The 11,297-nt window shown below is 38.5% G+C and overlaps 1 protein-coding gene across 3 annotated transcripts in view; it reads left to right on the forward strand.

Moving 5' to 3' along the window:
- The window catches only part of ANKS1B (ankyrin repeat and sterile alpha motif domain containing 1B), a 1,315,261-nt gene that overhangs the window by 610,022 nt on the left and 693,942 nt on the right, over positions 1-11,297 (forward strand). The window lies entirely within an intron of this gene.

Here is an 11,297-nt window from a genome sequence, read left to right on the forward strand (position 1 = left end):
GCAAGTTTTGATTGGTAAGTGATGACTATGGGTAAAATGATTCTCAGAGTTGCAGCAGGTTGTTTCAGTAGCTATTAGATAAAAGTGGTTTCAGGTTACAGCAGGCAGCTTCAGCAGCCAAGCTTACAGGGAATTACATTCTTGGAACAGTGTTATGTGCCCTAGATGCCTTCTCCCCTTAACCTCTCAACTGTTTCAGTTGGGTATAACAAGATTGACCCAATTCATATGATCAACTTTCATGTAAGTAAACAATTACTTTCCTTCCAAGAGACATGATTCAAAAACCCAGTAGATAGAATTAATTTGAATTTTAGAATAATGAAGTGTGGTCTGTGTGAGTATTCCATATAATCTTCGTTCACAGTGAGTGTATGAGTATATATGTATGCTCATATACCTACTTAAGTCCTTTATTCTGACTCTATGTTTAAAAGCAGTAACACAACATTCCAGAAATATAGTCAGGGAATTACTTTCCCCTAGGAATGAAGCTAAGATTTTAAAAACAATGACTAATGGTAATGATAAGATTGATATTCTATGGAAGTTATAATCCAGACTTTCGTGGAAGCCAGGGTGATATTTATAAAATATAAATCAAATCATGTCATTACCACGCTTAAAATGTTCCCATGTCTTCTCATCACACTTAGAATAAAATCCAACTCCTTACCATATCCAGTGATGCCTAATTTAGCCTGGTTCTTGACCAGCTCTGTAACTTGACTGAACTCATCCTGGACCATACTGGCCTTCTTTGCTGAACATTCTGGCCCTGGGGCTTTTGCACTTTGGTTCCTTCTGCCTGAAATCTCTGCCTTAAAATTTTCATGTGTCTAAGTGTCATTTAGGTTTTGGTTCAAATGCACTTCTTCATAGAGGCCTTCCCATACCACCCTCTCTCAAGTAGATATCCTCAATATGATATGAATTATAATAATAAAAATGTGAAAATAACAATAATAATAAATACGTAAATGACACTATGTGTCAGGAACTGTTTTAGGCATTTTATGTATATCAATTCATTTAAACCTCATGACTGTCATATAAATTTGGCATTATCTGTAGATAAGCAAATATACAAAGAATGTAAATAACTAAATAACAGCCCATAATGACAGGGCTGGAAAAAGCTCTGGTATGAACTCAAACCTGGTGCTAGAGTTCATGTTTTTAACTACTTTTCTATATCACTCTAGTCACTTCTAGCAAATCACCCCATTTTCTTTTATCCATAGCCTTATTTCCTATATAAAGTTATATTGATTACTTCTTTAGTTATTTATTATCTTCTCTCTAGAATGTAAGCTGCAATAGGTTGGTCTCTGGCCCATTGTACTCACTGAGGTCAGACTGCCAAAGTTTGATTACTAACTGTGAAACTAAGCCTCTTACCTAGCTATAAGACTTGATCTCTTTATGCTATAGTTTTCTTACTATAGAATTAGATTAACAATGAATTAATTACATTAACTTACCCTGTAGTGTGGTGATGCATGTAAAGTGATTAACACGGTGCCTGGCATATAGTTAGTGCTCAATAAATGTTAGTAACTATTAGTGGTAGTAGCAATAAATATGATATTAACATAATCCTTTGTATTCTACATCAAGCCTAGCATTCATTTAGTGAGCATTAAAATGTATTGTCTGCTATGTACTAGATGCAGTTTTATAGGACAGGAGAGATGAGATGTGATTTGTAAAAACAAAAAAATAGTGATATGTGGACCTGGGAAGGGTTCTGGGCATATAATTATTATTCAAACAATATTTATTTGAATGACTACTTCCAGCTTTACAATCCTAAAATGGGGCAATGACAGATGCTTTGATACTTGCCTTTCAGAATGGCTTTCTTGGTTTTGTTTTAGTTAGTACGTTGTTTTGGGGATGATCGATTTTCTGAATATTTTTCAACAGGTAAAAATCTGTTTTCAACAAATTGTTCTGTCTCAGGTGGATAGAAATATTACCTTTACCCCTTTATTATTTTAATTAAAAGCAATAGAAATTTAGGCCTGATACCAAAGCCCTGGTGCCTTTTCTCCACTCTGACACTGCCCACCAGAAGCAGAGGATCAGAACAAACACATTTTGCTGCTGCCAGGAGTTCGGTGGCATCATCCGAAATGTGCGGAGAAATTGTAATCATCAGGATATTTTCAGGTTTCTGACCTTAAACAGAACTGAAATCTAACCTTTTAACAGTTGAAATGGTTTCCAATATCATGTTACAGTGGTTTTCTAAGGTAATATATCACCTCCACATTACATAAACAATTTTAGGATAGACTGATATTTAGTAATAATGTGAAAGCACAGTTTGTTTTGCTTTACATTAAAAAGGAAAACTTGTAAGCAAGGCATTTGTCTACTCACAAAAGTAGCATTTTATTAGCTTACACATATTTAATTTGTTATACTTTAAAGACATTGCCACTGGGTATATGTTTAAAGAGAATGAGTTCAAGAGTCAGTTCCATCACTGCTTTGCTAGATATTTTCCATCAAAACCTTTAACTTTTCTGATATTTAATTTGCTCCTCTGAAAGTGGAAATAGTATCTACTCTTTAGGTATTTGTAGTAATAAATGAGTTTATGTGAATACATTTTGTAAACCTTGGCAACTAATGTTATTCTCTAATATTATCACAGTTATTGCTTAATATTATTTTTGTTTTTAAATATTATTATTTGAAATCTGTAGTAGCTTTAAGATAGAGGAGCCTATTGTAAGTCTGTACAAGGTATGCCAAGGTAGCTGACCAAGCTTATGCCAAGATAGCTGACCTTTTCTTGACTTAGAAGTATAATTTAAATTTACTGATTAATCTACATTTCATTTTATAAATGATTGCATGCACAAAAAATTAATCTTGACCAAAATGGCATTTAATAGAACAAAAACTAATACATCTTCAAAAATAAATCATATGCTACAAAACACTTTTAAGTGAACCAATGAATTTATTATAACAGAGGGCCATTTAAAAAGTAGCTTGAATTGTGATTAAAGCTTCAACTTGTGAATCATCAAAAAAGGTTGTTAGAATTAAAAAGCTTTGGTGTTATACTGTCTGGGGAATGATATAAATAGGTTTACATTTAACTAGAAAGATCACTCTAGTATTAATATGTAGTAGATTTGAGATGAAATGACATTGGAGAAGGGGAGAAATAGTTTCATAGCAAAGGGAAAATGTAAATTGGTTTAAGAGATACAAGAAAAGAGTAATTAACAAGTTATGGTAATTGGATGTGCAAAGATGAGGGGAGATATTTTAAGGAGGGCTCTAAAGTTTCTAGCTTAAGCTGATGAGTGGAAGGTGGATGCTATTCCTTGAAATGTATAATATTTGTAGGTAAGAAGAGAGGGTGAGGAATAGATTATGTAAGGCCTAATAAGCCATTTCAGGACTTTGGCTTTAACCCAGAGTGATTTTACTTAGAGCCTGTTCAGGTCTTTCAGAAGAAAAGTCATATGATCTAACTTCTATTTTATGAGGATTAATATGGCTATAATGTTCATAATGGATGGGGAGAGGGAACCAGGGTGGATACAGGAAAGCCAGTTAGAAGGCAATTGCAGCATTGCAGTAAGAGAGGGAAAGCAGCTAAGATCAAAGGTGAATCAGCAGAGTTAGAGAGAAATGGAGAGATGTTGGACATATTTTTAAGGCAGATCCAATGGAATTTCATGGTGGAGTGGACATGGTATATGAGAAAATGAGAAGAATTAAGGATGACTCCAAAACTTTTCTCCTTAACAACTGTAAGAATGAATTTCCTATCATTTGACACACAAGAGGTTTTGGGAAGAGGAGGTTTGGTAAACAGAGAGAAATACCAGGAGTTAATTTTAAGTTTGAGATGCCTACTGAATATCTGAATAGATGTGTCGAGTAGGCAGCAGAAGGTCCAGTCTGCAGATATAAATGTGAACGTCGTCATTATACAGATGATATGCAGCATATGTAGAGGAAGAAGACCAATAACTGAGCTTGAGGAAGGATGGAATGAAAGGCAGCACCAGCAAGGGAGGCTGAGAAGGAGCAACCTGTGAGATAGAAGGAAATCTTTTGGTGAGTGTCTTGTTCTGAAATCAGGTGAAGGAAGTTACTAAGAAGGAAAGAGTGATCAACTCTGTCAAATATAGCTGATAAGTTGAGTAGGACAAGGACTAAGAATAGGTTCATGGATTTAACAATATTGGGGGGGTCACTGCTGACCTTGACAAGAGGAATTTGGTTGTAAATAATAGAGCCTCATGTGGTGGTTTTAAGGGAGAATGGGAGGAGAGGACTTACAGTAATGACAGACTACTTGAAGGAATTTCTTCACAGGGGAATTTTTAAGTTATGATGGAGGAGAAAGAGGGGATGATGATTTCTATTATTAACCAAGTGGAGTGATTGGTTTTGGAGAGGAGCATGAATAACAGGATGTTTTGGTTGTGGGTGCAAATACTGGCAGGAGATCCATGTGGTGGGAATCTGGGAAAGATCTCTTCTGATAGTTTTCATTTTTTCTGCAAAGTAGAGAGCAGCAGCTTCAGTTGAAAACAGAGACAGAGAAGGAAGTGTAGAGTTTGAGGAAAGAGAGGACAGTGTGAAGTAGTTGTTTAGGAGAAACAGTGAGTGGATAAAGGAGGTATATGATGTGATCACCTGGCAGCATTAAAGGCCTATTTAAGCTTTGTGTTCATGCATTTAGAATTAGATTATCCAATGTGGTTCTGTGTTTTTCTCCAGCCTATGTCAGCTGGAGGATGCAGGTGCAGAGTATTTGGAGAGTTGAATTTTGCATAGGTTGTGGTTTTGCTAAATGGGTATATTGAAATGATTGAAGAGCAAAGGAAGTATAAATGCAAGGGAGTGTAATATTTAACCATAGACTTCAAGATGAAGAGGGAAGTGAAAGAGAACAAGGAGATAATTAACACTGAAAAATCAGTGAGATCTTAGGATTGGAGATTCCAGTGGGGTCAAAGTATTGCTGGAGTCAATGTATTAAAGAAGAGGGCTGGAAAAATAGTTGAATTCAAAGAATGGGATGCACATGGAACCAGGAATGACTATAATTATTGGCAATCATCTTAAGACCATGGGAGTGAACAGCTGAGTTAGCCTCTCCTCTATCAACACAGTCTTAAATACTACAATTAAGTCAGTACAACAATTTCCTGGAAGAAATGTTTGATACGTCTAAAGACATAACATTTACTGTGCTCATAATATTTAATCTTTCATTTTGTTTAACATATTAGGATATAGATTACCTTTATCTGAGTTCCGTCTTCTATACTTTGTCCCACTCTTCCTTGAGGTGCCAAGGCTCCTCATGTCATCCCCTGGCTGCCAAAGTCTCCCTGAGAGAGGTGTTTCATTCAAGTCCACTTCCCTAAGGGACTCTCTCTGGACATGGCCACTATGTGTCTCATTCTCATGTGAAACTTTTGAATGACCTGAGAGCCCGTCTGCTAAGATATTTCAATCTCTTGGGTACCCTTAATGGTTGCCAGTGTGTTCTTCTTTCCACGGGTAACAGTTCTTTTTAAAATACAGATGGTGAGGAGTGGTAGAATTCTGATCTATGTTAAAGGTAGAGCTATCTATCTATCTATCTATCTATCTATCTATCTATCTATCTATCTATCTATCTATCTATCATCTATCTATCATCTGTCTGTCTATTGAGCTATCGATCTATCTACATATATATTTAGATGAATTGGATGTAGGATATAAGAAAATAAAAGGGACCAAAGATGTAACTCAAAGATATCTGGTGTTTTGACCTTTGGAAAGATGGAGTTGATATTAGTGGAGATGGGGAAATCTCAGGTTTGAACATTTTAATTTGAAATTGTGTTGGATATTCAAGTACATATGTAGATAGTTGAGATAATGATTTTTTTTTTCAGTGAGGGAGGGTAGGGTGGGAGGAAGCCATGTAATAATTTTATGTTTATCAGAAGTAAAGAGTGTCCATTTTAAAAGACTGAAAAATAGCACCTTAGCCTACCATGAGTGAATTATGAGTTCTGAACTCTGGATAGTTGTGTTGTGAATCGCTGAGGAAAAGAAGCTGAGCATCACCAGTGATAACAGGTGTTCTCTATCTTCATAGAAAACTGTGTCCAAAAAGTTGTTTCCATATGAAGAATTTTGTGCATTAGCGCTTTCTCAAGGGTACCTGCTAAGCAAGTCAACTACCCTGGGTAACTAATTATCTCCAGTTTTGTTAGTAGTTTCAAACCATCACCTCCTGCAGGAGAAAACTGATGGGAGGAGAAAATCTAAAAGGAGTAAAGTGGAAAAGTGCTTCTTTCCAAGTGGGAGAAATAACAAAAACAAAAGCCTGTAAGTGCTTAGCAGCATAGGATGCTTTTCTGCAAAGGAGAGAAAACACTGGAGGAGAACTAAAATTAGAATGGAGAGGGTGGCATAGGCCTCTCACACTGATCAGGGATTGCCAGAAAGGCAAATGAAGGCCTGCGTTTTAATTAGCTTACATGGCCTGGAAATAGACCCCCTGAAGCTGAGGCATCATTATTACAGCAGCCACTGGACACAGGCAGCTGAGGGAGGCTTTGGCCTCCAGCCGACAGGAAGGCCAGGAACAGGCTGCTGAGATGACCTCTCAACTCCAAGCTAAGATTCGGGGCGAGCTGCTATGGAGAAAGTAAAGGGTTAGAGAGAATGATGTGTGATTACCTCTTTGGGACCTATTTTCCTAAAAATATATACATTAAATATACTAGCTGAGTTATTGATTGGTAAATTCAGTACTTTCAATAGACCAGGATTTTAGGTACCCTAGAGGCAAGTATTTTTATATCAAATGCTGTATATAGATGTAATGGTAAATTATATTCTTGTCACTTCTCGATAAATCATGAAATGTGTCTCCTGTACTTTTTCCTGTTTTCCTTGCGGTGTCACATGACTTTCACCCAGTGCCTTTGTGACAAATTGTACATCAGGTAGAAGGCAAGGTACAGGTTACGAGATGCTTGACGAAGAAAAGTTGACTGCTTTTCAGCACTTAAAATTATGAAAATATGTAGTTAGATAATGGGGTGATGTTACTTAGCTAGTGCGTAGAACTTGTTATTCCAAATGAAATTAGTTGATATAATACTATTGGCTTACCTAGGCAATATTAAATAAATATGTTTACTCAGGATGTGCCATTATGAGAAAGTGCTGTGAGAGTATCTAAAGATGACTAATCTCATGCCAGGATGAGTAGGGCTCTGAAAGACAAAGAGGAATTAAGTAGGCCAAGGTGGGGAGGGAAGATTATTCTTTAAAGAAGGAATAGCATATTTTTAAAAAATCCCTGTGGTAGAAATTAACATGAAACTGCAGGTCAGAGAGAAAGGAGAGAAATGACAGGAGTTGAAGCTGCAAGGGAAGTAAAAGCCCAATCAAACCCTTGTAGCTACCTTCAGGATTTTGGTGTTTATCCTAAGAGCAATGAGAAGTCATTGACAGGTGTTTTAAGCAAAGAGACATTATCTGATTTGCATTTTACTATCTGGTGGCTCTTATTTTCTCTGTGAACTAAGAGCAAGGCTGTCTTTGGAGAGTAACAAAAGAGGGCAAAGATGAGATATTTGAAGAGGATGGAGAATGTTTGAGTTAGCTTTTTGTTCAAACTCCAAATGAATAAATGACTGGTACATGGGGCCTGAGAGAAGCACAGGAAAAGGGATAATAGGGAGTGGGCATCCCTTCCGGTATACCTGTGGCCTGCAGGTGATATCTTTAGGTCAAGACCATTCTGGCCAGAGCCTGGAGCTCTTTCTGGCTGGTCACCTCAGCTCGCCTCGCACTGGCAAAGTGGTCCCTCTGAGTCTCTGCCAGGTCTGCCATCTGTCTGTCCTAGCCTTTGCAACAATCACCTCTCCCCTTGCCAAGCTGGCCCCAGGGCAGCCCAGTTGGCTTTCAGTCCAGCTGCCTGCTGAGGCCCCCTTCTGGAGGCTCCAGGTACCTCTAGATCTCATTCATAATTTAGGAATATAAGTGGGACTCAGAAAGATTTATCCCCAAGATCTTGCTAGTCCTTACCACAGGGAACTACCAAGTTTAATAGGATGTGGCCCTGCCCAGAATCTAGACGGGATTTAGAACCCAGGGCTCTCTTTTCTTATATTCACCCAATACCTATTTATTATGCTACATTCTTTCAAGGCCATTGCCCAGAAAGGAAAGTTCCAGACACAAATGTAGAACTATTTCCCTATCCTCCCCATCTCATTCAGCCTTTTCCTTTTTGAAATTCTCCAGAAGCTGGTATGTCCTTTCTCTTCGGGATGGGCTTCCCTTTTGTCTGTACAGTGGATCTTCATACATCATTCTGATTGGTCTAAAGCAGGACTCTGACTTTTAAGTCTATTGACTTGCTAACCCGCCTTTTCTTCTGTGAGGGCATTAGGTATCCTGTCCAGCCCTGGAGGCGGAGCGGTTTCCAGTGAAACACAATTTGAGGATGGAAATATATCAAGTTCTTTAAAAAATACTATCCCTATTTCATTAAGCCAGTGCCACTAACTGCAAACTACATAAACATATGCTTAATTAATGTAGCTTCATAAATGCTTAATACATGTGGGCATTATTACTTTTTTATTGCTGTTATTACTAAAGATCTAGGCAACAAGCAGAGCCTGGAATTTTAGAATTCCATACAAATTGCAGAGCACCCAGGTGCTATGAGTCCAGACAGACACCAGAGTCTTAAATCCACAAAATTGCTTGGAACAAGCAGGTCAACCTGCTGATGAGCAGAACTGAAAATTCCGTCTGCTCTGTGCCCCAGTTTTATGTATCCTGGGGTGGGAAGGTGTGTCACTGCTGGGGACAGGCAGAATCCTACAAGCACTAATCCTTCCAAAATTACAGCAGAGGCAAGGGAGCAGCAGTTTCAGAGAGATTTTGTGTTGAAAATCTGTTTTTGTTCAAAAATAATTAATTTTTTATTAACTCAATTTTGCTTTAACTTCTGTTATTGCACATGAAAATATAACAGATTTGTTAGCTGAAAATTTATTTGAGATTCAAATTTATTGCTGTATATATCTTCTCTCTAATTATCTTGTCTATTTTAGTTTACTTGATAGTTTTTCTCTGCTGACTTTCTCGACCAGGCTGTTTATATCTTTCGAAAAATATCCCTGCATATCAGTTATATTTGTGTGATCTATGTGTGATCATTAAAGTTAAAAATAAAGCTGTGAGAGAAAAGCTTACGGTAATTGAAAAACTGAAACAAAAGGAGGAAAAGAGTATTTTGGTATTCCCAGGTGGGTGCTATGGAGAAAATCCCCTCCTTCCCCGCAGTTTTCGAACTGCGAGTCCTTTTTCTCTATTCAGACCTTCTATCTGTACAGTCTTCTTTGGGGAGAACATTTTCCCCTCTTGCTCTCTGCCCTTGTTTATGTTGGATGGGTGCCTCATGTGTTTACCTGGGCCCAGGCCCTTCAAACACAGGCTTCACTTGTAGGTGTCATGCCACAGTGAGCCAGCCTGTGACAGAACTTGTTCCAGACATTCTCCCCAGTTACTTCTACCTACTGGATAGACTAATTGTTCTTTGCCTCAACAATTGTTCTTTGATCTCAACTCTTCAAATCTATCATTGGCAGGATTCTGAGAAGGCTGTGATCCTGCTCCCTGTCTCCATGCCTTTGTGTAAGGTCCTTCTTTTGAGTGTGTGTGGGGCCCGTAACTTGCTACTAGCCAATGGCCAAGGTGATTGGATATAACTCCCAGATGTTTTAGGGCAAAGGTGAATGGATTGTGCAGATGTAATTAAGGTCTCCAATTACTGGTTTTAAGTTAATCAAAAGAGAGATGAACTAATAGTAAGGTGATTCCTTAAATTTTGGGCATAGAGGTTAGCAACTTGATGCAGCTGAATTTCTCTCTCTTCGTTGCTAGTTTTGGAGAATAAACCACATGAGCTTCACAGCTGCAAGGAAGCAAATTGGGCCAACAGTCTGTGAGCTCAGAAAAGGACCTTGGCCCTTAGATGAGAGCTGGAGCCCTGGCCAATAGCTGAATGAGACCCTGAGCAGAGGGCCCAGTTAAGCCACCCGGACTCCTGACTCTTGTAAACTGTGAGATAATAAATGCATGCTGTTGTAAGCCACTAAGTTTGTTGTGACATATTATGAAGAGACAGAAAACAAACATATCCTATGCTCCTTTGATTTTGGAAAGAGAGTGTCTGTCCCTCTCTTCCTCTTCTCTGGCCTCAAGATACCTCTCCCATCAGTACCAGTACCTTGATCTTTTTGAGATTACACAATAGAGAGGGAAGGATTTTAAAGCCATCACCTTTGCTCCACATCTCCAAGCCCAACTTAACCACTTATGCAATTTTCTATCATACCATTCCCAAAATACCAGTTTTTACCTTAATAGGTACTAAATTATAAAGCTAAAGCTCTGATAATGAAATCTTAAGATATAAGACAGAGGGTGGGAGACTATATTAGGGATCATCTAGACATAAATAAACTATTGATGTCTCTCATTTAGGCTTCCCACCTCCAGGACTTGGCAGTCTCTTAAAGCTAAAAAGCTAAAAAGGATATCTGATCATGCCATTCTGCTGTTTAAGAACATCTTATGCTTTGTCCCGGCTTAATAACCTTTATATGAGAATATCCAAATGTCTTAGCATGCTCAACACAATCCTTGATAATTTAGATATAACTTCCTATTCAACTCTATCCAAATATATCATGGACTTCTAAGTATGTTGTTCTTAGAGTTCATGGCTCCTTGTTTTAAGTACTTTTCAAAATCTTGGAATGCCTTGGCATCTAATCTACTTGGTACATTACAATTCTTATATGAAATTAAGACAACTAAAGACAACCGTTTTAGTTCATTCGGGCTGTTATAACAAAACACTTTCCCCTCCCCTCCCCTCCCCTCTCCTCTCCTCCCCTCTCCTCTCCTTATTGAGATAGAGTCTCCCTCTGTCACCCAGGCCGGAGTGGTCGTGATCTCAGCTCACTGCAATCTACGCATCCTGGGTTCAAGCAATTCCCCTGCCTCAGCCTCCCGAGTAGCTGGGACTATAGGCCGTGCCCTGCTTAATTTTTGTATTTTAGTAAAGACGGGGTTTCACCATGTAGGCCAGGATGGTCTCCATCTCCTGACCTCATGATCCGCCCACCTCGGCCTCCCAAAGTGCTGGGATTACAGGCGTGAGCCACCACGCCCAGCCAGGCTTCTTTAATAAGGGCACTAATTGCCTTCATGAGGGC

The sequence above is a fragment of the Mandrillus leucophaeus genome, unplaced genomic scaffold, assembly GCF_000951045.1.
Source record: "Mandrillus leucophaeus isolate KB7577 unplaced genomic scaffold, Mleu.le_1.0 Scaffold408, whole genome shotgun sequence".
NCBI lineage: Eukaryota > Metazoa > Chordata > Mammalia > Primates > Cercopithecidae > Mandrillus > Mandrillus leucophaeus.